This window comes from Emydura macquarii, unplaced genomic scaffold (assembly GCF_026122565.2).
Source record: "Emydura macquarii macquarii isolate MOO-44397 ecotype Brisbane River unplaced genomic scaffold, CSIRO-AGI_Emac_v2 contig_1230, whole genome shotgun sequence".
Lineage (NCBI taxonomy): Eukaryota > Metazoa > Chordata > Testudines > Chelidae > Emydura > Emydura macquarii.
In genome coordinates this window covers 17982495-18009441 of record NW_027131367.1, presented here as the reverse complement: position 1 = coordinate 18009441, position 26947 = coordinate 17982495, and the positions used below count along the sequence as shown (strand labels likewise).

The 26947-nt window shown below is 44.9% G+C and overlaps 1 long non-coding RNA gene across 2 annotated transcripts; it reads right to left on the bottom strand.

Moving 5' to 3' along the window:
• Positions 1–2077: 2077 nt before the first annotated feature.
• LOC137152904 (uncharacterized) lies at positions 2078–26677 on the bottom strand. 2 transcript variants are annotated; one of them, XR_010919650.1, is made up of 4 exons: positions 26518–26677; positions 6132–6200; positions 2475–2600; positions 2078–2311 (listed from the first exon to the last, which is right to left on the bottom strand). It is a non-coding gene; the product is annotated as an uncharacterized lncRNA (long non-coding RNA). The 2 variants fall into 2 exon arrangements; XR_010919649.1 differs by lacking the exon at positions 2078–2311 and having other exon boundaries at positions 2354–2600.
• Between the last annotated feature and the right edge of the window lie 270 nt (positions 26678–26947).

The following is a 26947-nucleotide window of genomic DNA, read 5'->3' as shown; positions in this document are numbered from 1 at the left end:
TGCACTAAGCAACAGCCATCCAACGCTTTCTCCCTGGAGCCTTTACTTCTCTCTGCCTCTCTTTGTTTCTGTGTTTTCTTCAGTAACTTGACCCTTGGGCTGCCTCCCTGGGGTCTAGCCCTTTTGTCCAGGTTCGGCACAAGAGCTCACTCCACCCCATAGCGTCCCAGTGTCTCTCCCCCATCCCTTTGCCAGTGCTCCCTTCTGGAAAGAGACTAACGCCTACTCTTCTCCTAGGCTCCTTGTGTCCCTTTATTAGTCATGTGGCTCCTCCCCAGCCAGTCCTAATCCTAAATTGGGCCTGGCTCAACCTCTAGGTGCAACTGGGAATACTAATTGCATTCTGGCTCCAGTTAACTCTGCCAGTGTAGGGTGAACACCACATTCAAAAACGTTGACTCTTCTATCTTCCCAAACTTTGAGGGGTTCTCTAGTAACCCCCAGTAACCTGGGACAATGACACACCACCCCTTGGCCACCTTTAGAGGCAACGTTTCCCCTCTTGCAAGCACAGAGACTGAGCAAAACACCCACCCCAGAGTACGTGAGGCAGTTTCCTTTTGCTCCAGGTTAAGTCCAGCAACAAGAAGTTCCTTTAATGTGCCCTTCCCTTCACAGCACCCCACTCACAGGTGTTGTCCTTAGTCAGGGCAGACCCAGAGTCTAGAGGGGCAGCTGCCGTGCTCACCTACCACCCTGGTTGGAGGGGAGGGGGAAAGAAGTGCTCACTCCACTGTCCGGCTGCTCTGCCAGCCACCCTGCTGGTCTCATTGCTCTGCAGGCCGCTCCACCAGTTCCCTGCTAGCCACTCTGCTAGCCACTTCGCTGCACACAATCACCTTCTGCAGCCACCTGCTTCTCCACAATGACCTCTGCAGGTTGGGCGATTGAGATTCCACCCGGCGCTCAGTGATTGGCAGCTCTTAGTGGGGGAGCCTCAGTGCGGAAGCTGGGCAGGAGCGTTGTCCCACAGTAGAGGATTTTAGCTCTAGCGAGCACCTAACAAAGCAAAAGGCTCCTAATGGAATCTTAATTCCAGCTATTTTTGAACAGTGGGAGGGGGAAGAGGCGGTGAAACCAGGCTGGGGCTCTTCGGCAGAGCCCACACTTCCAGACAGGAACACCTGTTGCCACCCCCCTCAACCTTCACAGGGCTCTAGCATCCTAGCCCCTTGCTTAGCTAGTTGACTGTGACTCTTCAATCAGAACAGGCTACGCTCAGGTCTGCTGCTCTTTGCTGATACACTAAGAGGAACAACATTTCACTACCCTTGCATTTAACACTAAAGTGATTTGTAACCCAACACCAGCCAAAGGGATCTTTTGGGCAAAGCCGTCCCGCCATGCTGAGCACCGAAGCAGGGTGGGTTTGCTCATGCAAATACCAGCTCGACAGGGGAGAGTCCAGTCAGGCCCTGATTATACACCCATGTCACTGACACTAACTAGCACCATTGTGTTCAGACTGAGCAGAGTCTGAATGGGGCGTTTTTGAAATGTCACTTTTGTGAATTTTAGTCTGACTCTGAAAAACGTGGCTTGCCTGGACATCTCCAGAGGACAAGCTACCTCATGAAATTGCCCACAGCCAGGGCTGTTAGTCCCTCCTTATGTTACCCGACCCTTTCAGAATCTCAAAAAGGCATTCATTCCAGAGTTTCTTTCTAAAAACGGGCAACATATTTGGGCCTTTTTTCCTCTGAACAAGCCTGTCTATCGAAAATGTGCATCTCCCTTGAAGGCAAAACGCTACATTAAAGGCTCCTCATGGAATTTTAGGCTTTGTCCTGTGAAAATAAGGGCAGGTGACAGTAGCTAATAGGCTTCCCAGTTTAAAAAGAAAAGCTTCTGTTAGAAAACATTTCAGTTCCTTGACTAGCAACCTTTCTCTTAGCACCCCTCCTTGTCCTTTCATCTCTCCCTCCTTTCTTCAACGAAAGCTCTTGATCACAATGCTGATCACTGAAGTCATTTTAATTTGTGGCCAGCAGAGAAGCTCAGAAGTGTCTGACTCTGGGCCGCTGTCCCTCTTTTCACGAGGAAGAATAAATACACAAGTACATGAAAAGCACAGGGTTTCAAGCAGCATTTTAATTTAAAACAAATATGGTGTCAAATTGATGATTAATATTGTTTTTCCACTGCAATGAACATGAAGGTTGGTTATTTTATTTTATTTTTATATTTTTGGGTCTCTCTCCATTTATAAAGACCCATACATCCACTCTAGATGATTGATGAAGATGATGATGATGGGAGGTGATTAAATCAGCTGAATGAAACAGTTTGGACTTTCTCAGTTTCTGCTGGCCTAAAAGACGAGTTACGTTTACATGCTGGACTCTGGATTCCCTCCTATGACTGGCTGCAGTTGCTCAACCAATGAAGTTGTTTCACATCACTTGGTGAGGCCAATTGCTCTATAGCGCTAAAGGGCCCAGGTTAGAGCACTGTATGCAGTGTTACGTACGCACCTGCAAGCAGCAGCATGTCAAGAGGGGACCCACTGGGTTACAGGCCAGATGGCCGAGCTGCAGCTCACATGCCTCCTGGTCTTGGCAGTCAGAACCCACCGTATGTGCTGGTTGGGTGCGGGGCTGCTGTTGAGATGCAGAGAGCATTGGTGAGTTAAAAGGTCACTTCAACCAGATCTGAACTGCAGTCTGTGAGGTGAGGACAGGCAGGAGGGGAATCAGAATGATGTGATTAGGAGGTCCGATGTCCTGTGACTGTCTAGAGGAGTGGCAGATGTAGCCTCTCCTTTCAGTGAGTGCACGATACCAAACTCCAGCGTAATCATGGTATGACACAATGCAGAGCAGGATACAATGAGAGCACCACCCCGCGGTAGAGGGAGTCCAAGAACGGGCCCAGGTGCAGCCTCAATGCCAAGTCTGCTCTGCCCCAAGCACCTGGTTTAAGATACCCCACCCCCCCGGCATGGTGCACTCTATAAAATGGCATTGCCTGTCCAATACCAGACAGAGCCACGTCCATTTTGTTTCAGAACCAGAGGGGAACCTTGGAAGAGCAGGACTGTCCAGTTTAAAAATCAGACAAATGGCCTAGCTGGCCTGGGACGTGGAACTGCACATGGTTTCTCACGCAAAGGAATAATTGCAGCTCCCTGCCTCTGCCTGCCCCCTCATAGGGTATTTTCACACACTTGGCTTCATGATTTCTGGAGGTGGAATTGAACCCATGAACCCCCACTAAAACTGTTCCTGGTCTAGAGTTAGGAAAAATTGTTTGGGAGGTGGGCTTTCCAGCGATGGGCAGAATTAGTTTCTAGTTAATTTCCTTGGTGGTTCCTGAGAGATCATGACTTCAAATAGCCACCAGTCTCTCAGGCCAGCCATACCATTAATCATACAGGCCAGGATGCTTTCATCATTCCAGACACCCTGAGCCAGTTCCCTCACCCAGCCGCACACAGAATACTGGCTTCTAGTCCACATAGCGGATAGTACGTGCGATAGTTTTGGCAGCAGATTTGAGGCTTGAAAACCTTCAAACTAATAAGGTCAGAGCAGAATTTCTTTTAGGTGAGCGCACAAATCCAGGAAGGGAATAATCTGGAATTTAGCTTGTATTAGGTTATAGCTGGCCAGTGGTGCCTGACGGTAACAGCAAAGAGGCAGTGGACTCTTTTACCTTATAACATTCAGTCACATGGAATAAGGGATTAGAGTTGAGACAGAATGGTCCAGGGCATAGGCAATGGATGGAGCTCCTGGCTCTTATTCCTGCTTCAAACAATGACTTATTGTCATGTGGTCTGCGGCAGGTCATTCATGTTTTTGTGCCTCAGTTCCCAATCCGTAAAGTGGCAATAATACTTTTGTTCTCCCACCTCTTGGCTATTTAAATTGTCAACTCCTCAGGGTAAGAGCACAGCCCCTATCAAAATGGAGCTGTGTCTCTGTTGGGGGCTTTAGCTGCCACTGAAATAAAAGAAGAAAGTTGCTGAAGAGTGGCAAAATGACCTCCAAGCCCCATAAATTTCCTTCTAGTATAAGAAGAAAGGAACTATTTATCGGATATCAGATGTGTACAGACACCCTGGGGAAATGCAATAAGGAACAAAAAGCTTTACATTCACCTCTTGTGTTTCCTACAGATGTTGCAGTGCTACTGAGTTTATTATAATAATAATTACATATAAAGTTTTGTATTATCGGCCTACAGGGCCTGATCCAAAGCCCACTGAATTTAGAGAGCTTTACATCAGATTTCAGTAGTCCTTAGATGAGGCTCATAGAAAGGCTACCATTCGAAGCGGGGGACTGGAATTCAGTAGTTTGGGATTCTCTAAAGGACACTGCCACTAACCCAGAGCGAAATCCCTCGTCTCCATGCAAAGCTTCAGTATAGAGGGGCATTGTGCATGGGCTCTGCACAAGTCTCAAGGGGATGGAACTCTGGAACCGCACCCTCACTGACAACTCCATTGACTTAATGGAGCAACGCCCCTTTACACGTATCCAAAGTCAGTAAAAAGTAAATGTTCAAGCCTGTAAACCCAACATATAAGGAACAATTCTGTCCTGGACCAGAGTGAAGGGCAAGGTGACCTATTTTAGGGGTCCTTCCTATTTCTGATTGTTTAGAGCCTCTGATTCCCCCAGCTATCACACTGTGAAATTCATTTAAGACATCAAAGTGGGATTGCGCATTAACCCAGAATATACTCTTCTTTTCTTACAGTCCAACAAAAGACCTCCCTGCTTTTCTGCCTTAGCTACCTAAGAGCTTCATTGGAATAAAGCATCTGATTGGTTCACCGGAAAATCCGGATTGATGAACTTTAGTCTTTTTATTTTAAAGCAAATGATTTATACATATAAATAAAAAACAAGAATCTGTCATTTAAATCCTGTTCTAGCAATTAGTTCTCCACACAGCCCTGCTTTATAATGCGATCGCCTTTCATTGTGTGTGCCTATTTATACCACTCTTTAAACTTCATTAAAATCGCTGCCACTATCTCTCACAAAACAACTGTTCAAGACATCAGTGTCAGACACTCAGGATATTTATGCTTTGAAGTTCCTCTTTTATTCATTTTTATCAGGGTTTTTTTTTTTTTTTTTAAATGGCTAAACCAGTTTTATGCTTTTCACAGTTATTCAGAAATCTGTTCCTCCTGACGCGGAGCCGAGACATCATTCCTTGCACGTTACCCTTTTTCATCATTTCTCTCCCTGCTTGCTTTGGCCCTCTGCTAAGTCCATCACAGTTTGTTTTTATATCCTCCTCACTGTATTTTATAGCCCAGTAAAACCTAGAAAGCTGCTTCAGAAAACACACGCCAGCCCTTTGATGTTTATATTTGCGTGGCAGCTCACTGGAATTTGTCAGCACTCATACAGAGACAAAGACTTTTGAACTCGCCTGCTGCTAGAATCAACCACTGCCCGACATAAGACTAAAGGCAGCCAGCAACGTACCAAAGTCAAAAATAATAAAAAGGGACAGATGAAAACTTTCCTCTCCTGGTCCAACCCATTCTTGATTGAGAAAAATATCACAGCCATGTTTTCCAAAGGGCCAAGTTCTGTCCCTAGGGCTCCCATTGGGTCTAGCGGAGATTGGCTGATCAGAAGTGATGGATTAAACCCAGAGAATTCTGGTTCTGGTACAGTGGCACCAGAGTTTAAATGGACGGAATCTGCCTTTTCCATTGCATGGCAAAATCTAGACGACAGGTGAAGGGTCTCCTGACTCCCAGATCACTGCTCTAGCTACTAGGTTACACTGCCTCCTCTTGATGCATCTGCAGAACCCCTGCACAAAGCCCCTGCATACCCAGGTTTTACACAGAAAGTAGGAATTTGACCCTGAATCCGTCCATTAGAAAACTAAAAAGATATCACCTCATCCAACTTGTCTTTCTGATTACATGACTATGTCCCTGCCCTGAAGAACTGTCACTATATATTTGTACAGCACCTAGCACAGCTGGGTCCTGCAGGTGCTGCCATCATACAAATAACAAACTAACTGCCCACTCCACTCCCCAGTTGTTCTCTGCTGCGTGCTGTCATAGTGCTTTGTCCTGGTCTAGTTTCAACAACTTATTCTATGCAGCTTCCACCAGTTTCTGATCAGTTCCACTCTTTAGTTCTTACCCTCTCAGATGCTATTGTTCGGCTCCTCGGTTTAGATTTCCACAGCAGCAGGTGCCTCTTTTCAAAGACCTGTTAAGAGGGAACAAAAATTCATGAGCTTTCCAGCTACAATTGTCAACTTTTATAATACTGTCAACTCGGGGGGGGGGGGAAAAAAAAAAAAAAAAATGATCTTTAAAAATCAGTGACAACATTTCCATTCTTGTTACATCGGTTCACCTTTGTTTAGCAAAACCTAAAAATGTTGGCCTTATGCTAATTGCCGGGTTCCTTTTAACTCCTTCAGTGCCGTGTGAACAGACTGGTCACAAGTGCAGCTGGGGTAAATCAGCATAGCTCTCCTGAAGACTGTGGCCTTCCACCAGCCGAGGTTCTGCCCCAGAATAGCATCCATCAGTCAATTCTCATGTAACGCAGCTTCCTTAGAGACTCCAAGTAGGTGGTAAATTCTAAGGGCTAAATCCTGACAAGAACTACACGCCTCACAAGGTGGGTAAGGGAGGAGTAAGAACTTTCTAAAACTCCTACGCAGGCTGGTAGCATCGGATCTGGGTACACAGGTGTAAACCGGGGCTACGAGGCTTTATACTCCCAGAAGAACTGAGCAGGAAGTGGCTGGGCCTTGGCGCCACACACCCATTTGTTAATCAGTGCAGCGGAGCCAGTGTGGAGGTGTTGTCATTTGTTGATGTACAGGCCAGCAGCAAATTATTCTGCCGGAGTCCCCAGAACAAGGCAGAAGCAGGTGAGGAACTGAGTGTAAGTGTGTCTAAGGCCCAGCATCTCATGGGGTTCCTGTGGGTGCTGGGCAGCTTATGTCGCATCTCTTGGGCCAAAAGGCACCTTCTAGCTCTAAATGTTCTGTGGACCTGCCTGACGACGTGCTGAGCACAGAACTCACCCTGCAGCTGCAAGGTGAGCTGCAATTTGTGCTAAATGTACTTACAGTTGAGTATTGTTAACGGCTTCTCTCTTCAAGATCCTCTCCAAGACGGTCTTGCAAACGTAAAGGTGGGGTGGGGAGAGCAAAGATTTATGGGGCTGAGTGACATGGTGTGATCCCTTATAACGCTCGAGAGAAAGCCTACAGATGTGCTGAAATGCCCAAGCCAGGCCTGGCCTGTGATGGGATGGAAACAGTTCTGCTCTGGTTATTGTCATCCCAGTTTGGACCCTAAATGTTTATGTCTCGTATTTGGAAACGTGGGGCTCCGATTCCCTCACGACGCACGTCGATGGACAGGTGGAGAATTTCCAGGCCCATCGAGCAGGAACCCACTCTATGGTTTACAGAATTGTGCAATGCCCAGAGCAAACTGTACAGTTCAGATCCCTCCCCTCCCCTCCCTTCCTGCTCGGTCACTTCACGCTAACCTCTTCGCATGTGAGGTCTGTCCCAGTCACGCTGCCTATCAGCGGCAGTGTCAGCCCCACTAGAGCCTTGAAGCGCTGATAGGATCCAACCACAAATGTGGGGTTCAGTCCGGTCTGAAAACAACCGGACCTGACCTGGTTGCCGTGTGCGCACGCGATGCAGCGAGCGTGCCGATGAATTGCAGCACCTCGCCCTCCGCAGCCCAGACAGCGTAGCGAGGTGGCGGCCAGCAGGAGGGGCACACAGCTGCTGCACCAATCCCACGGGCAGGAGGCTGCGGGAGACAGATGGCAGGCATGGGAGCAGGAAGGCCCCAGCTGGCCAAACCCCAAGGAGGAGACAGTGACAGACACGGGTTCATGGGGAAGCGGTGGGTCAGATCTGTACGTGACTTGACGCTCTGCCTGGTCAGGTTCAGGTCAACTGTGCTCAGGTCAGGCAACAAAATTAGTCCTGAGTGATGGTGTGGGGCTCAGCTGTCCACTCCCTCCCCCGAGATCACCGATACCTCATGCAATTCCTTGCCCCTTCCAGCACCCCACTAACCCATTGCAACGTAAGGTCATCTCTCGGACGAGCCGTGCTAACCTCATTGCTTATCCTATCGCCCCAGTGCTAAAGGAGCGCAATGGGAGATTGCCCTTAACTCTTGTAGATCATGCCAACCCTACCCACCCCCACTAACCCATTGCAGTGGGAGCACTTTCCCACTCAGATAGCTAAGGCTGCTCCTAGTACGGAAGAATCAGTGTGGAGATTCTCTAAAGAGCCACAGAAAGCACAAGTCCAACTGAAAGACAATATTCCTAGGACAGCCATTCCCAGAGTCCCATTCTCGGGGGGTGGGCGGGGCGGGGGGGGAGGGGCAGAAAGAATGCTGATAAAACGCCCAGAAAGAATGCCAACCCATGTGGTGCCGCCCCTTTAAAGGTGTCAGATTCAATTCAAGTTACTCAACTCAATTCATTAAAGTCAGTGGCATCGCATCCACTGAAACCATGTCTGAAGTTGGTCCCTCATCCCTACCCTTGGGTTAGAGAACAAGTAGCTGGAGCTTCCTTGGGGTGTCAGCCCTGTGATATCATCTCAGAGTAAGTCACCGCCTGATCTTCTATCACACAGGCTGTAAAGGCAAAGCAGGCAGGCATGCAGGGAAAGCTGCATGAAAATAGTGCACACATGAATAGGCTAGGCACTGTGCAGACAGAAATGAGACATAAACCAGAGCCATAGAACGCATTCAGCTAGGTACTGGGCTGGACCACAGCATCGCTTTTCCCGGTTTAACAGGCACCAATGTTGTCGCTCACGGTGACTCAGCTTTGCTTCCAAATGTTTATTCTGCTGGTCATGTCTTGGGACTGGCAATCTTTGCAGAATGGTCTGTTATTCTGGGGCATGGGTCCCAGGCAAGAGTGTGTATCAAGACTAAGGGAGCTTTTTCTCCACGTCACTCCCATTGTCATTAATGGAAGCAACGCAAGGACAATTGATGGACGTTTGGATGCATCATTCAGCTGCAGTGATTATTTTCAGCATTCCTGAGACTAAAGGTCACTGGGAATTTTAGGAGATGACTGGATGCAGGATCAGACTGTAAGCTTACCCCTCACCCCCAGGGGGCCAAATCAAGGGTGGATGGGCCCCCTGACTTCTGGCATTTCTTAGCCTTTCAGTAGTTGACTTAGCAACCCTCATGTCCTTTTCATATTGTGGGGCAGGGTTGGTGTAGGTCTGTGTGTTATTTTTCCCTGGTGCTTGTTTCCAAAAGACCGTGGCACTCCTAGTGGATAAAGCACTGGACTGGGGCTTGGAAGACCTGGCTTCTACTCCTGGCTCTGCTACGGGCCTGCTGGGTGACCTGGGGCAAGTCACATCCCTCTTCTGTGCCTCATTTTCCCCATCTCTAAAATGGGCATAATGATACTGACCTCCTTCGTAAAGCACTGATAGCAGCTGATGAAAAGCACTAAATAAGAGCTAGGAGTTGTTATTCCCCCTATAAAGTTTCAATGACCCTTTTAAAAACAGAACAGCAACCTAGCACCAATAAGCAACCCTACAATAACACACCTGTATGACCACTCTAGCAAGCACAAGCCACGTTGCAGTCATAAAACCAGGGGGTGTGCCTAATGGAAAGGGGGGGGGAAGAAAGAAAGGTTTGTGTTTCAAGCTTCTTATGCACATAAACAACTTCCTGGCCCTGCCCTTTCAGTCACGTTACTAACAGTTTCCTTTTCCCTCTTCCCCTAGATACGATGGGCTCTGTCATACGAAGTCTGTTCTTGCTGCCCCGTTAGTTACTTACATGAAATGACAGGAATTGCACCATTCAGGAGGATGGAGTCCAGTAGTCAAAATGTACATTTTCCCAAGAGCAAGTATCTTGACTTTTTAATGACAGTACTGAGTCTAGGAGGCTCCAAACGCTACGCAGGAAGGGATACGACGAGCCACGTTCTGGCCTGGTTTCTCTTTCCTTTCTTATATTTCAAATGGTAAATGAAGCACTTGTGTGGGACTGCGGAACGACACAACATGACGCTGACAGCACAGAGCGCTATGTTACTTGCACGGTGGGTTAGGCTGCAGAGGCAGACAGATGCAGGCTGGGTCTGGGTCTCCTGCATGCTCCCCAAAGTGCCACCAGGACCTACCTTTAAAATTGTCCTCCTAGGCCCTGGACCATGTTCAACTCCATTCTCATCTCACACATAAATCAGTGTAGGGATCTCTGCACTTGGGGCTCCCTCCAATATTTCAGACTACCTCCCTGCCATAAGCAACCACTTTAAATCATCCCCAAGCTATTTCCCGTAGAATGTTTTTGACCTTTGAAGACCAATCTTTGTTGAGCTATTGATTATGACTAGGCCTTTTGATGGTCAAGCAGTGTCACCACCCATCATGCCAATGGCTTTCCTGCAGAAGGGCTTCTCATTCATACTGAGATGAAGACAAGATATGCTCAGCAAAAACAACACTGAGGCCTCCTGCCCCAGACTGGCTGATGGGGAGATTCTTGGTTTATCTGAGCTGAGTGTGCCTACCACCCTAACATATGGGGAGAGGGCCGGTAGCTAAAGGGACTGAGCTGAGAACCCCAGTTCCAACATAACACTGCCATTTTTATTACTGTATTTGGATTTCAGATTGTCGAATTTATGATGCATTTTAATCGGTTTGAGGATTTGTCCCCTCAGTAGCTGGAGGCTTCCTTGAACAGGAACAGTGACCTTCTGAGAATCATCCATCACTATCTAAATTACCTTTGTACTGAATGGAATAATTTCACCTCCATAGTACTTTAGGGCTAAAGGCGACTGACTTAAAGGTGATTATCTTTTGTTAATAGCCAGTATGAGTGAGCAAGATCTCACAATTACCTCTGTAATCTTTCCCTATACTTTAATGTTGCTGTTATTATTAATATTGCTCTTTAAAACATACTCCTTCCCTGCCACACGGACGCACAGACCGCAGGTTCTAACAAAATTAGTGAGAAAGCTGCATTATATTAGCAAGCGTAAAGAATCCTGTATGTTACTCTATTTAAAAGAAAAAAAAGTTAAAGGATATTTGAACCAGGCCAGAAGGAACAAGAGGTATTGGGTTTACAATCCATACAGGTTGACTGCAATTATGCTTATCCTGATCTACGTTTTATCTCAGTAAATATCCTTGTCCACAAATTTTGGTCCAGGCCAAAGCATTTAATAGCCTGGATTTTTCCACCTATCGAGTGAAAATTATTAAGCCTAAAAGTGGCTGAGAGTGTGCTTTTTTAAAAATAAATAAAATAAAAATATAAAAAGTAAAACCCAGCAAAACCACACACACTGGCTGACCTTGCCAAAGCTGCCTAAGGGATTTAGATTCCTGATACTCATTAAAATTAATGAGTCTAAGTCCCCTTGGAGCTCTCTTAGTTTTTGCTTCCCTTCTATGTTCTGATCTGCATGTGGATTTAATCAGTTTACAGCCTTCTTGGCTTCTGGCTTTGATGTTTCCTGGATCCACCGATTCAGCTGGGCGACCACTTGGAGTCGGCCAGCTCGCCACCTTCACAGCTCTCCCACTAGAAGATGGAGGAATTCCATCCAGGTTTGTCCAGATCTTGATATCCCACTCCTGCCTTCCAGCCTGTGCTCAGGCAGGGCAAGGAGAGTGGAAATTTTGGAAGTTCACAACCTTTCAGCCACACTTTAGTGGGTGGAGGGAGAAAAGTGGGACAAAGTTGAATAATGTATTCCATTTTAAATGTCCTGCCTTATATAATAGCATCCACAATCAACCAGTCTATATACTTAACAGGAAAGGCCCACTTACCTAGAAATAAAGAAGCACTTTTCCTTCCTATCTGTCTCTTGTGTTTACATTGGCCTTTTGGTCTGCCAATTTTAAGGGAAATTAACTCAATAGACTTAAGGTTTGTGACCATTTTGTTTTAACCTAGTTAATATTTCCTGTTATATAATAAATGTTGTTATCTTTGTGTTTATAACTTGAAATTTTTCCTGGGGTGTTTCAGTTAATAAAAGCAACAGGTCATGAATATGATGTGTTATTATTAACTAATTAAACTTCCACTATTAAATAAAAAACCCAAGCCTTTTCCTTCCTGAGCCCTAGCTGCAGGTTGCATAAGCAATTACATATATATTACTAAGGTTGCAAAGTCAAGCACTCAAGAGTTAGGAAATGCCAGATTTAAGGTTGCCTGTGCAACTTTAATTCAGCCCCTTTGTGTGTATGCATTAGGATACGGTCTTTACATGATCGCATGCTATTATTTCCATTTAATCCGCTCCTGGCTGCCACCAAGATGTGGCCCTGAAGGTTTTAAGCACAGTTAAAAAGCATTAGATCCGATTCCCATCTCACTCGCAGCAGTCTCACTCAAGCACAACTCTTGGTTTCAGTGGAATTACTCCCAAGTCTCACAGGTGTGAAAGGATAGCTGTGTCACATAACAACGACAATGTCACACCTGCGATTAAAGGTGAAGACTATACCTATCCATAGACAAATCAGACTTTGTACTCAAGACTTCAGATGTTCAAGGCATGGAGCTCTTCTTGATGGCGACTAGAACAGAGACAAGAATGGATCCTTTGAACAGAACACTTTAGTCTTCTAGACTGGGTAGTTTGATCTGAATTTCACTAACAGTTTGAGTCCACCAAACACAGACATTCAACTTCCAATAAAAAATGTTGCTTGCTTGGACAAGCAAGAGGGAACAATCTGACTGTCTAATGATCATTCCAGCCAATAGGATTACGAGGTGAATAACTGCATAGTTCAGGGCTATTTATGTTTACCATCAGAAAGTTTGTGACTTTTTCCAGATTTAGAGATGGGCCTTTAGAAAACCCCAATATCCAAATCACCTTGAATTTTGGGAAACAACTGGAGTCCAAATCTGGATCCAGCTTGGAAATTCCCCTCGGAGCACAATGACTGGAATGGTCCAAAACCAAACCCTACATCCAAATACCTCTAAACTTGGAAATGTTTGAAATCTGGTTCTGAATTTTATAGCTTGAGCCCATTTTTCACTACTTTGGCTGCTGTCACAGGTTTTGCAAACAATTTCCAGAGGCTTCAAATAAGCAGATTCGAAAGCAAAAGCCCACAAGCCATAGAGGAATGTGTTCTGGATGTGAAACGAGAGGAAGGTTACAAATATGTCAGTGTAGTGTTACAGGAAAGTGAAAGATTTTTGGAGAGCAATCCACGTTCTCCGTGAAGCCTCAGCTCTAGGGAATGAAAGTGTGACTATCCTCGGGTGCTGGAGGCATCTTACCATGCACGAGGAGGTGTGGGCTATTTATCACCCTGTCATCTGTTACTCTTCATTTACGACTTTAGAAGCCTGGTGTAATTGGAACTTTCCGACTGGCTGCTAATGATATCATGTCTATAATGTCCAGCAAATGCCCATGGCTGTATACCTTATTTCTATGTATAAATTCCATTTTATACTAGCAGCCAGACACCCCATGCCAAGCATTTCAGGTTAATCATTGCACTTGTCAGATGGCTAAAGACACTCGGCCTTTGGCCTCATGTTTTGTACTGTAACACCCAAATGGCACTGTAATCACCCATGCATGCACAGAGTGTCACGCCTTATTGCTTAGCTGAAGATGGGATTTTTGGATGAAGTGCTAGCATATAGCAAAGGAAGGGAAAGATTTTAAAAATCAGCTTCTAATTTGGTGCCCACATTTTTGTCGTTTCAATCAGTCACGAATGCAAAATCAGAAGCTAGTTTATCAAGTCCAAAGTATAGAGCCGGACTCAAAGCATGTAATGCAATGTCCCACTTCTCATAACTGGTTTGCAAATGTTGCTAAGCAAATGAAGGGGAAGGGTATGAGCAGGCAAAATGAGGAGCTTCTAGGAACTGAGATGGATAAGGCCTGAATATAGAAAAGAGTGATTGAGAAAAGGCACCCTGACTCTGAGAAGCAAGTTTGCTGTCGGAGCTGGAGTTGGCTGGAAAACATTGCTTTCTTTCCCCCTGTGGAAAATGTTTTCAGTTTCTGTGTTTTCAGGTTCTCTGAAAAGTAAGTTTTCATCTGAACCAAAAATGTTCACTCCAAAACGGAAAAAATTTGGCTCAAAAGTTTTCAAAAATGGCAGACTCTTTCCATGAAAATTTTAGTTTAGTTGAAAATCCAGTTTTCCATATCCTCTCCCTCCGCGCCCCCCGAAAAAAAAAGTTTTGATAGAAAATTTACAACCAGCCCTGACGGCGACATTAGCAGATAGATTTTCAACTCTGTGGTGAAGTAGCTCCACTCCCACAGACATCAAGCCATTTACTTAAATGGGAGCAGAGTTTGGTCAGTGATGAGTATGTTTGAAAATCCCACCTTTAGAAACCATCTAGTGAGACCAAATATCTTTGTGGTTCACCAGCAAACACTCCCAGAGAAGTACACGAGCCAAGTTTTCAAGCATAAAAAGAAAATGATCACAGTCTTATTGCCTAAACCTGTTATTAGTGACAGGGGAAGCCCAGCAATTCACGTCAGCATCAAAAATTTGGTAACTTCTCAGAAACCCTGGAGTCTGAAAAACTAGATGGGAAATATCACAGAGTCAGGCTCTTGGGAAATATCCTTTACTTCCTTCTTAGGGACATGTTGAAAATTCTATGAGAATATCCTCTCTCAAGATACTGCAGTACTCCCCCTCCTAGCTAGAACCTGGAAGTGCAGAGGCTCTTGGCAAGGAGAAATACCTGGGGAAATGTTAATGGAGCCATTTAAGTCTTTTTAGAAAGATTCTGTTTGGAGTTGGATCATGTTTAGGGTGAAGGCTGGTTAAGGGATGGGGCGGGCTTTGGGTGAGTGAAGAAGTTAAGGGAGGTGAGAAGATTCCTTATTTTACCAGAGAAGTTCAGCCATCTTGTATCTGAACATGGCAGAGCAGTACTAGAGATGGACCAAGTATTGTCCCCCAGCAGCAGTGATGTGCCTGCACTGAAATCCCAGCTCCACTGCCCACCCAAACACTGGCCAGATTTGAATCTAGATGAAGATCCAAATACAAACCTCCTGACTCATGCCTTCAATGGGCGTTAATTACCTGACCCTCAAATACCACCGTGATGAGCAAAGGTGCTGTAATAACAAGTCCTTCAGACCACAACAGCTGGAGGTTGGGGGGATGACTGTCACCCCAAGCCAGTGGGCCATGAATCCATGCCTTCTTGGGGCCATGAAGAGCTGGTAGGTGGATTATCCAGACTTCCTTCCAAATGCAAGATTGTGGGATGGGAAAGAGACACCCTGTATCCCCTTTCCCAACCTAACCCTACTATTCCACCGAGCCATCACAGGACAGGACCGGACCCTTAGACTGAGATTTTCAGAGCCATTGAAGGGATGGAAGTGCTCAATTCCCGTTAAAAGCTAACTGGAGAATTAAATCCCTTCAGCAGCTTTGAGCGCCTCACTGTACAATAAGTAACGTTTCTCATGCGATGACAGCTGGAGGTGTTTGAAAGCATTTCAGAAAGGGCAACTCAGCAGCTAAATTTCCAGGTAAAGCTAATCCCCACCAGGTAAAGTGAAGCATTAGCCCTGCCATGGGCTTAATCAGCAGGGAACTGGCAGTGGGTTGAGCCGCAGGTGGTACAGGCTGTGGGCCGAGCGAGCGTTGAATGTTTTGATTCAAAAACACGAGCTGGGGAGAGAATACGTTCGTAGGTTTGGGAGGAAGCAGCCTAACCGAGAGGGTTTCCTTCCCCAACTGCTGCCAGCTGGCAAAGCCATTGTGCAAGTTGTTTCGCACAACATGTTTCAGGCTGTGAAGGAGGGAAAAAAAAGTCTCAGCTGCATGGAGACCGGCCTTCACTTTGCAGGGCTTGGTGGCTACTTTCACAGCTGAACCGTGAACTCAGAGGGGATTCCACAGCCTGAGTTAGGCCTAATGATCACTGGGAGAGTGCAATTTGGGATCTACTAGGACACCTGTGTTTGAAACATGTGCAAGAAGAGTGGGGAAAAACAAAGAATGCTCCCAGACCACCAGCTCTCACAACAGCAGCACATCACCCAGATTAAGGCCAGATCCCCAGCTGGTGTAAACTGACACGTGGCAGTCCATTCATTTCAGGGAGCTAGACCAGTTTACACCACTTGCAGATCTGCCACAGTTCTTGTATAAGAAGAACTGGAGGGAATCAAAGCCCTGTTCATAACTCAATGTCATGCGCTGATGAGGTCTGTTTGAGCTCAGACAAGCTAGAATTCCTTGAGCAATGAGTCACTCTCACCCCCTCCCCACCTTCTTCGGAAGGTCAGAGGATCCAGGAGCCATAATCAAATTATTTATTTATTTTTTTTTAATTTTAATCTGATGGGGGTTTCAACTCATCAGCCATAAAAAACACTACTAACCCTCAGACAACCTGTCTGGAAAGGAGGAGAATGGAGCCTGGTGCTTCCTGGGCAAATGAGTGCCAAATTATGCGTGCAAAGAAACCATGCAATGCGATTTCCAGCTAACTTCATTATCTGACAGATGCACTGCACAAATAGTAACTTCTGCTGTTTGTTTTTCCCCCTCTGACTGTAATAGCAGGTCTAGCCACCTTTCCTCACACAGTCCCAGCAGAAATCTCACAGCCCAGGGAAAACTCACTCTCATTGGGCAGACCTGAGAGTTTTGGTTCTCATCGGAAGAGGAGGTCAAGCTTAAAGTGGCTACAATATTGGAGGGAGCTTCCAGAGAGAAAAAGCAAGAGCAAAAATTATCCTGCTAGGCATGGCAGAATTTGGTTTCTATTTTCTCATAATTTTAACAAACTATCAGTGCTTAACTTTAAGCATTTTTTTCATTTTTTAAAGCAATTTAAATTTTCACAGTTGCAGGAAATTATGGGGGGAGGTCAGACAATTATTTAATGACTGTAGAGTTGAGATTCAAAAAGCAAACGCTTTATATCTGTCAAAACAGAAATTGTCATCATCACAGGTCAAAATATACAAAGTAAATATCCGTCTATCAAACTCTACTAAGTTCTCAAGCAGCACTTTTCTTGCCTTGCCTATCTATAAATTTTGATTATTATTGACAAATCTTTTTTCATCATTTTGCATTTGTATATCGAAATCAACATTTACTGATAAAAATCACATCCTTCCAAGCCTACTTATAGGCATAAAATTTTAAAATATCCAAGTCTCCCAGACACCCAGTGGGGAGGGAAAAGCTGAGATGTTGATCAGGATAACTGTGGTGTGCACAGGTAACTTGCACTGGGCTGGATTCAGAGGCAATCCAGCGACCCCTGAGATCCAGATATCTGAGGGGTGTCAGTTACAGGTTGGAAAGTGGCTGCAATTGGCTCTGGGTGCATATAAGGGAGTTGAAGACAATTCCCATGTATCTAAGGCCACAGGCACAAAGATTTTTTTGGTGTAAGCTAAGATGTGAATTTAAACTGGTAGAGTTATCATGGTATTCACTCACACTCGTATGGATACTCTTATTCTGGGATAAGAGTGACTTTTTTAGTACAGATTATGTAGCTTTGGAAGGGTATTATGCTAAGCCAAAAAAAGTTACCCTTATACCAGAATAAAAGTGTCCACACGGGGGGCCATACCAGTATACTAGACCCACTTGGAACACTGTTCTGTGTAGACATGGCTCTAAATGAAAATGAGGGCTTGTCTACATGGGGAAGTGTTACCAGTCATACGGGTGCAGTTATACTGATATAACCCCCAGTGAAGACATTTTTATTCTGGTATAACCTGGGCTTTGCAGTTTAACCTAAACCACTTGCCAAGCAGTGCAAGATAAACTGCAGAAAGTCCCACTTAAAATGGGAATGGGAGCATCTACTGGGGGATTATACCAGTATAACTATGCCAGTTTAAATTCACAGCTTAGGTTATAAACAACATTCCCATGTAGACAAGGCCTTTCTGGCGGCATAAAGGGGCCTTAGAACAGAGGCAACCCACTTTAAGGCCACTTTGTGATGTCGGAGTGGTGTGAAATGGCCGTGAGAGTCAGTGAGAAGTTAGCCTGGTGCGTGTTGCTGGCTGAGGGGCTGGGCTAAGGTGAATGTGACACCAGCTTGTCGCCTTCTTGAAGTCACCTTATACAGAGCCTCTGAATCTGGCCTGTTCTCGGAGTCTAAGACACTTGAGGGAGAAAGCTCATCTCTGTGGGAGGTGAGGAAAGTTTTTATAGGGTTTCACCTCAATCACATTGCTGCAAGTCAATGCAGGTGAGCCCTCAATTATGGGTTTACAGTGTCCCCTGCCCCTTCTACCCACAGCCATCCAAAGTGCCCATCCTAAGCCCCTGGCCTGATTCCCACAATGCAGATCTTCCCACTTCAGCTTCTCCTTTCTCTGCTTACTCCTCTGGGAGTTGGGTGTCAACCCTGCCTCCACCATTCCTTTACAGCTCTTGGCCAGACAGCGTTAAAAACTGTGTGCCGCTGCCATCTGGAATGCCACTTGCACCAGGGTACCAGGCTGGAAAGAGAATTCATCCTGTATACTAGACAAAGTTCATCTGAGACAGTGACAGACGGTGTGATAAGATCGGGTGTTTCGCTACAATGTATTGCAACATGTCAACAGGCACAAAATCCAGCACATTATCCGTGCCCTAGACTCAGAAGCCCAAGTCTGATCACTGGGGTTACATAACTCTTATACACCACTCCTGATATTTGTTTTGCAAGTGAGCAAAGGGATGTTTCCAAGTGTGTGATGATCTAACGCATGATTTTAATCCCGGGTGGAACCATACTATGAAAGCTAAACTACAGGCATAATTGTTGTAGCAGTTTTGGTGCCCAGACCTGAAGAGGAGCTCTGTGTAGCCCAAAAGCTTGGTTCTTTCATCAACGCAAGTTGGTCCAATAAAAAGATATTGACTCACCCACCTGCAGACAAAGTGTTTATCTCCAATACAAGCTCACACAAGCACAGTAGCCGTGGCACTTGTAGTGAAATGCACACTTCACAATGATCACTGTGCACGTGGGTGTGCTGGGGGTGTTGTGACCCTTGAAGAACCAAGAACCCATAACTGGGCAAGACAGCTCATTATTCAACCTCACACACGCCTTGCGTATCTTCAGATTTCTACTTAAGTGTTCTGGAATTGTTCCCTACAAAGCCACTAATAAGTCACTCTGCATGGAGCTGAGGCATTGCGACAACACATCTATGGCTCTAAATCCAACAGAGGGCTGTAGGTAGAAAAAGATGGTCTTGTGATGGACTCAGAAGATCTAGGTTCCATTCTCAGCTTAATTCTTGTCTGCTACAAGCTTCCTCTGTGCACTTGGGCAAATCAAGTCATCTCTTTCCATCAACTCTAAAATGGAGACAATACTCCTTGTGTCTTTCGGGCCTGTTTTGACTGTAAGCTCTTCAGGGTACTCACTTCTCTTACCATTGTGTCTATACAGCACCTAGCACAATGGGACCCTGACCCTGGTTGAGCGTCTAGGTCCTACTACTGTAATACAAATAATACTAATCAAGATCAAGTCCTCATGTTTCAAAAACATTATTTCTAATTCCAGGATTTTGGTCTTCCTGGAGACAGGATATGGCAGCAGGTCACAGGAGTTCAAAGTTGTCCCTTGCTCTAAACTTCATCATCCATTGTGAAGGAGAATTCACTTCCATCTACCGCCATGCTTATAGGAGCCTCCCTCCCCCTAACCTCACCCTTTGCAATCTGAGCTCATTCTGCGGGTCATCAATTCAGTTTTGCTATGAATTGAAGTCTTTACTACTCTCAAATGGAATCACATTAGGCCCATTAATCATCATATCTCTCTGGTTTCCGCTAGCCTCCTGCAGTCTTGAACCAAAGCATTCCAACTGCCTCTCCTCCGCAGCACTTGGAGGCTGAGGAGTCACATTCAGCCCCTTGCTAATCTCCTCTGACTTCATCTCAGTATGCACGTCTGACACCATTTCCTATGCCACGGCACTGTGGGCCTCACAGCATCTCTTTTCCTATTTGGATACACATATATGAACCCTCTGGATGAGATCATGAATTCTGGGAAACTGCTTTTTGCCTACACTGGGAATCAAATTTGCAGCATTACTGGGAAACTGGGACGCATTCAAACACCACAAATGTGTGACAGTTAATTTAACCACTCCCTCACTTCCCAAGTTAAAACAATGAAAGAGGTTCTTCCATCTGCTAGTGCAATGAAATGGCCTCTTAAGTTGAACGTGACAGCATCTTTGCATAAAACAAAGGTTTTGGAAAGTCCAGCTAACAGAGTGACTTCATTAGCTGAATATTCCTACAGATTTGTACTGTCGCTCTGATTGTTTGAAACAGAGGAGACCCACTTGACACAAACATTGACTGTTCATCATAATGCCTTTGGTTTGTGAATGGGCATCGTACAGCTTCTCTGCCTTTTCCACAATCCTTCAAAACTGTGCCAGGCAGATCGAGATGATACTGAGCCAAACCGAGCAGAGATGAGAAAGTGCAATACAAGAACTGGTTGGGAAATGTTATTTTTTTCTGTGGAAAATTTAGACTTTTCATTGAAAAAAACCTGAAAACTGGAAAAAGCAGAAAAAAAAGTGACCAAACACCAAACATTCTCAACTGAAAACTGCAACAAACAAAAAACCAAAACTGATTCTTGGTTGAAAATTTCTGGTTTTGTGTCTTTTTTTTTCCCAAATCAGAAATTTTAGAAGAACCCCCCCCCCCCCCTTTTTTTTTTTTTTTTTTTTTTAAACAGAAAATGTTGTTTTAACTGAAAACCCTATTTTCTGTCAAAAAAGTTTCAATTCAGAGATTTTCAATCAGCCCTACGCAATAGGTATTTGAGAGCACTAGAGGGAGCTTAGATGAAGAAGGTGGGGGGGAAGGGAGGTGAAAACAAAGCCATAGTGACATTCTTATATTTTGTGAGTTGACTTGAGCAACAAAAAGAATGTAGTTTAATCCTCTTGATCGCTTTGCTTAGGTCAGAATGCAACACACATCTAAAGACACTGCATTACTACAGAACCTCAACAATAGCAGGTTGAAACACTGAATTTCTGTTCCCAGAATCATTTTCTAAATTTGCTTTTGATCCAAACCAGAATAAACCCCCCAAAATTAGAAATTCCCCATGAAATGAATTTTTTTTAAAAAAATATTTCATTTCTGATCAATTGAAGTGTTTTGTTTCAATAAAATCAAAAGTTTCATTCTGATTTTGACTTTTTCAAATGTTAGGTGATATTATAATTCTATTATTTCTATAAAATAGAATATAAAACTTCTAAATGAAAATTTGTTTGGAAACAAAAAATTAAAACATTCTTTTCTGATAAGGTTGAAATTGAACACTTCAATCTTATCAAAAGATTTCTCCATTTTTTTTTTTTTTTTTTATTATTATTAAGTGAAATGTCATCAAAATTAACAGGTTCCTGCAGAAAATTTTGATTTTGAGAACACAGCATTTTCCAACAGAAAAATGTTCCATCGGAAATTTTTTCCCACCCCTAACCACAATACCAGTACCAATAAGATTCATCTAGCAGCCTGGACGCTTCAAGTGCCCTTCCGTGGTTTCAACAGAAGTAACATGTATATCATCATCATATCATTAAGGGCCCAATTTTCATTTACACGAAGATCACTTTACACCATTCTAGCAGTGCAAGGTGTCAATATAATTCACTCCCTTTTTAAGGCCCATTTACTGTGCTCTCACAATATGAAGTTGCCTTCGTGTAAATGAGAGAAGTAGGCCCTTTAATGCCAGAATTCTAATTTGAATTATGAAGAGGGACTACATGACGACCTAATACAGATACAAGCCTGCATGTATATTATGGTTTGAAAAAAGAAGTCAGGTAAAATGATAACCCTTATCCATAACTTGAACGGACCTACAAGCTCCATATGATGTAAGGAAAGTTCGGTTCATTGGTTGTTTTTGTTATTTCCATAGCCTTCCCGGTTCTGGCTTGGAGAAGGAGTGGGAGTGCGAGCAGAAAGGCTCTTTCTCCATATTTCTAGTCCAGCCAGAATCTGGAACCAGAAACTGCACAATAGCCTCATCTTGCAAGATTTAAATCCAAAATTCCAGAGCAAAAATAGTTTGGGTCAGATGAGTACCTGATACCTGACTTTAAAAAAGCAACATAATCCTGGAATCTAATTGTCACTCTGTCATTCTGAAGCCTAGAATGTCTGTTGAGTGAGTGGGAAGCGCTGGAAACAGCTACAAGCAAGACAGAGCTCTCTCTGTTAAGAATATCACCCGGTTGCATTATCATTAAGGTTCACAATCTGTTACTTCCAAGTTCCACAGCAAAGCATGTATCTATGCCATGCCAAGAATCTTGGACCGTTGCAATAATCCGAGGTAGCTCAACCAACCACCTTTACCCTACAGCTAATTCACATGCACCAATTGCAGTGGTTGTACGAGGGACTGCACAGATGGTGGATTACGTGGCACAATGGGCACATTTCTTCAAAAACAACCCCAAACACAATAACCCCAAACATGCATAGCCCCTCACAGCTGCACACACCCCTCATTTGCCACTGATACAATTCCACATAAATCTCCCAGCACCAAACACACACACCAGATTCAGCCACCATGCTAACAGAGTTCCTCTGTTATCAGCCGTTTGAAGCCACCCTCTGAAGAGTGCACGTATGTTAGTTCAAACTGGATTCCTCAGGGAATAACAAACAAAGAAAGGATTTTTGGATAAATAGCCTGGTTTTAAATAGGCTGAGGGCCTTTTTCCTGATCCAGCAAGCGGACAGGTCCCCTGGTACATGGAGGGCCTCAGTCTTTAGGGATGAGTTGGAAGGACTGGGCCTTCTGAGCTGAAGCTGTGATGTGCTTGTACCCACAAGGAATCCCCTTGGGTGGGGGGCTGAAGAACTGCTCCTGCCAGAGCCCAGGTTAGGGCTGGGGTGAGCTCTGGTAAGCTTATTAGCATGCGTGTAGTTTCTTTTATTGTTTGAATAGGTTCTCTCGGTAATGCTTTTCTACCCTAAGAATAAAATAGGCTTACATAGGAAGTGCTCTGTGGTACCTTATAACTGCAGCAAATACATCTGTGAACAATCTAGGCAGAGAAGGCAAGCAGGAGTCCTCGGTCTGTGCTGGGAATGACACAGGGATGGCAGGGAGCTGTACAGCCTGGCAATACCCTGGTCAGAACAGAGAGAGATGCAGTTCTCCATCCTGAAGGGTAACAGCTGGGGAGTTGGAAGCCTGCAAGCGGAAACCCTTGCTAGACCATTAAAGGAAATACAGGTGCAGTTGCCCTGTACTGAGATATTCAGGACCTTTGAAAAATCAGGCCACTTTTCATTAGATACCTAAATATGGATTTAAGAACCTAACTAGAAAAAAAATAATCTCAAACCTTCTAAAATGAGTCATGATGGATTTATTATGCACACTAGGCCAGATCCCTCAAGTGGCGTAATCCACCTGTCTCCATGAAAGTCAATGGAGCTATGCTAATCTGCACTGTTTTAAAGCCGGATTGTAGAGATTTTCATACTAGAACGTGTCTAACACACCTGAAATCTCTCCAGATTGAAGAATGAGCATTAAATCACTAGGATAAAAAAAAGGGGAGTGAGAGGACAGATTTCAAGGGTCCATTCACAAGCCTGCAGCTTAGGGGAGGTCAGACACGTTTACAACAAAGAACACATGTACAGTCAGAGGACGAACTACAGGACAAAATACACTGAAGTGCTGTCCCATTTATCACTGTCATACAAATATGAAACTCCAGGAAATGTCTATGATAAACCAAGTGAGGGCCTGCTTCAAAGCCCGCAGAAGTCAATCAGCACACAGCCATCAACTTTCACACACTTTGGATCAGGCCCTTAACACTTATGGATGGATTTTCAAAAACACCTACATGATGTAGGAGTACAATTCCTATTGACTTTCCCCGGGGCTTGTGCTCCTTGGTCACAAAGGTGCATTTGAAAAATCACCCCCCAACCGGGGTCCTCATTCAGCTTAAAGATCAGCACATGCTTAAGGGCTTTGCTGAATGGGGGCCGAGATACTTGCATTAGAGAAACGAGACCGCAACAAATACACGCCTCCTGAGGCGCACGCCCGCGCACACAATCACTACTTAGTGCTGGGTTTTCAGAGGAGTCCCAAAATTGCCCATTATACCCCTCTTCTGCAGCTTGACCACAGTCCTTACTCAGGCAAATTCACCCATGAAGCTAACAGGGCTTTTGCTTGAGTCCTGGACTGGTGTCTTTTCCTAGGGAGTCAGGCTAGAGAAACACAGAACCAAGTCTGAACAGACGTTTTGGGGGGGCTGGGGCAAAATCTGAAATTGCAGCCCCCCTACCCTTCCAAAAGAATTCTGCTGGTGTCCTAGTGGGGCTGGAGAGTGAGCCTGTCCCGCACTCATCCCATGATGTCTCTCCCTGTCTGACATAATGATCCCTGGGGGCTACAGGAAACCAGCACAAATCAAAGCAACCTTCAGGCTGCCCTAATTTATGCAAGAGTCCAGCTCAGGATTGGATGCAAATGACCTCCTGTACGACCTCCCCCACTCCATCCTGCATGGAGTGCTCTCCTGGTACACGCAGCAGGATGAAGGTCCAGTGTTTTCTGCACGTCCCTGTCGATAGAGAGGCAAGAGGAACTGCAGGACACCAGAAGAATTCTTTCCCTAGCTGTGCTAACCACTCTAAGAGGCACTGCCATGGCAACATTTTTCATGTCAATGGGATTTAAAGCCCACCAGCTGGGCTTTAAAGAGATTACTCACATGGGAAAGGTTTACTTTGTGGAGTACTTTTTTCAGGGTAAGGTCCTGATGGTTAAATTTCATTCCTTTCGCATCTCCCCTCCTCCCCCCAACCTTGCTTCCCCAGCTAAAGAATTCTTGTGAATAATCTGTATTCAATATGGAAAAGTATTGAAAGTGGTCTAGGGATCTGAGTCTCACTTACAGTGCAAGAAGGCCCCGGTTCAAATCCCAGAGTAACCCTTGCAAAGGCTGGGATCAGTCCTGTGCCTTGAAAATTTGCTTAGAAGCTGAAACTGGACAAAGTCAAATGGAAATAAGGCATGATTTTTTCCTGTTTAAACAGTGTAATTAACCACTGGAACATTTTCCAAGGGTTGTGGTGGATTCTCCATCACTGGCAATTTTCAAATCAAGATTGATTTTTTTTTTTTTTGTTTTGTTTTAAATATCTGCTCTAGCTCAAAAGGAATTACTCTGGGGAAGTTCTGCAGCCTGTGTTACACAGGAGATCAGATTCGATGATCACAATGGTCCCTTCTAACCTTGAAATCTAGGAATCGGTTTGCCACAAGAGACTTTCAGTCTTTATTCCTTTACATTCTCCAGGGTCCCTTAAGAGAAATCAACCCCCATCCTCCCAATATTCATGCTGTATTTTCACCATCTGTAACCATCTTCCGACTTAGAAAACCCATTTGCTCTGCAGATTTACATTGCCCCTACAGTGAACAGTTTTTCCTCTATTAAAAAAGTCTCTAGTGAAAATGTACCTCCTTCCACCTTTTGTCTTGCCAGTTGTTCTTGGTTACAGCTTTCAGTCTCCCTGAGACTCCATAGGTACAACACTGGCTGTTCCAGTGTGCCATAAAAACCCCAAATCAGGTAAACAGCATATGCAAAAGCAGCAAAAGAATAAAGCTAGAAATATTGCAGGGCTTATTCTTTTAACCTGTGCAACACTCTTAACGATCTGTCTCAGGTGTCAGCATTCCCAATGCCAGTAATTAACAGTCATAAGCAACAGCCCAGGGAGGTACATTTACAGCTAAAGATGAGTGAAATGCTATAATTAGGAACACTCAAGAGACATGTTCTTCATGTCCATGAAAAATGGCGAGGAGAGAACCCATTGACTCCAATGGTCTGACTGCTCAGCACATCTGAAAATCAGCTCACTGACATAACTTTATTGAAGGAGTTCTGTGGGACACAGAACAGATCATCTTTAAGAGCTATCTGGGCTCTAGACTGAATAACCAGACAGTAAAGATCTCTGTGGGGTCTAGAATAACATAGAACCTAAAAGTAAGAACCTGAGAACTTCATAGGAACTAGAGCTAAGAACTTTACTGAATGAGTGGGGATTGTGTGGCTTTATGAAACACACCAGACTCTTCTCACCTATTGAGTCACAGACAGGGTGAAGAGCTGGTGCTGGGATCCAGACTAAAGCAGGGCTCAGATTTGGGTTCAGACTCAAAAATTTTCAGGAGGCACTTGGGCCCAGGAAGCTCCTGGGTTCACAACAAACCATTTCTGTGTCCCCAGCCAGGTGACAAAGACTAAAGGTTGGTGTTGGGGTTTTTTTAATCTGCCTGTCACCCCCTCCAACTGGGACCCCACTGTAGCAGGCTACCTCAGCAACAACAGGCCAGTCACCAGCAGTAACGCCAAAGCAATAGCTCTGCATCAGACCTACCTTCCTTCATCGGTGCTCTAGTAGGCTGTCTGGTTAATTTCTCTCACAGAGCAAGACTTAGAGCTGGGCCCTTCCCTTTTCACTCCTCCCTCCAGGCCAGATACCTGTTGCAGGTGCCCTGGGTTGGGGCTGATTGAGGCCACAGCAGTTCATTAACCGTTTCCTGGCCAGTGCGGGGTTTGTAGATCCCGTCACAGGACTGTTCATCTAGCCTGACCTCTGGCATAAGACAGGGAATCAATTTCACTACAGAAATTCTGCGTTAGCCTCCTAACTTGGGGTTGAGCTAGAGTATCGCTGTCAGGAAGAAGTCCTTCCTTGATTCAATTCCTGGGGATTGCATCACATTCCTTGGCCAACGGTTCCAGCAGTCAGTTACCCTTCACAGTTACCAGTTTACACCATGCTTCCCAGTTCAATTTTTCTAGCT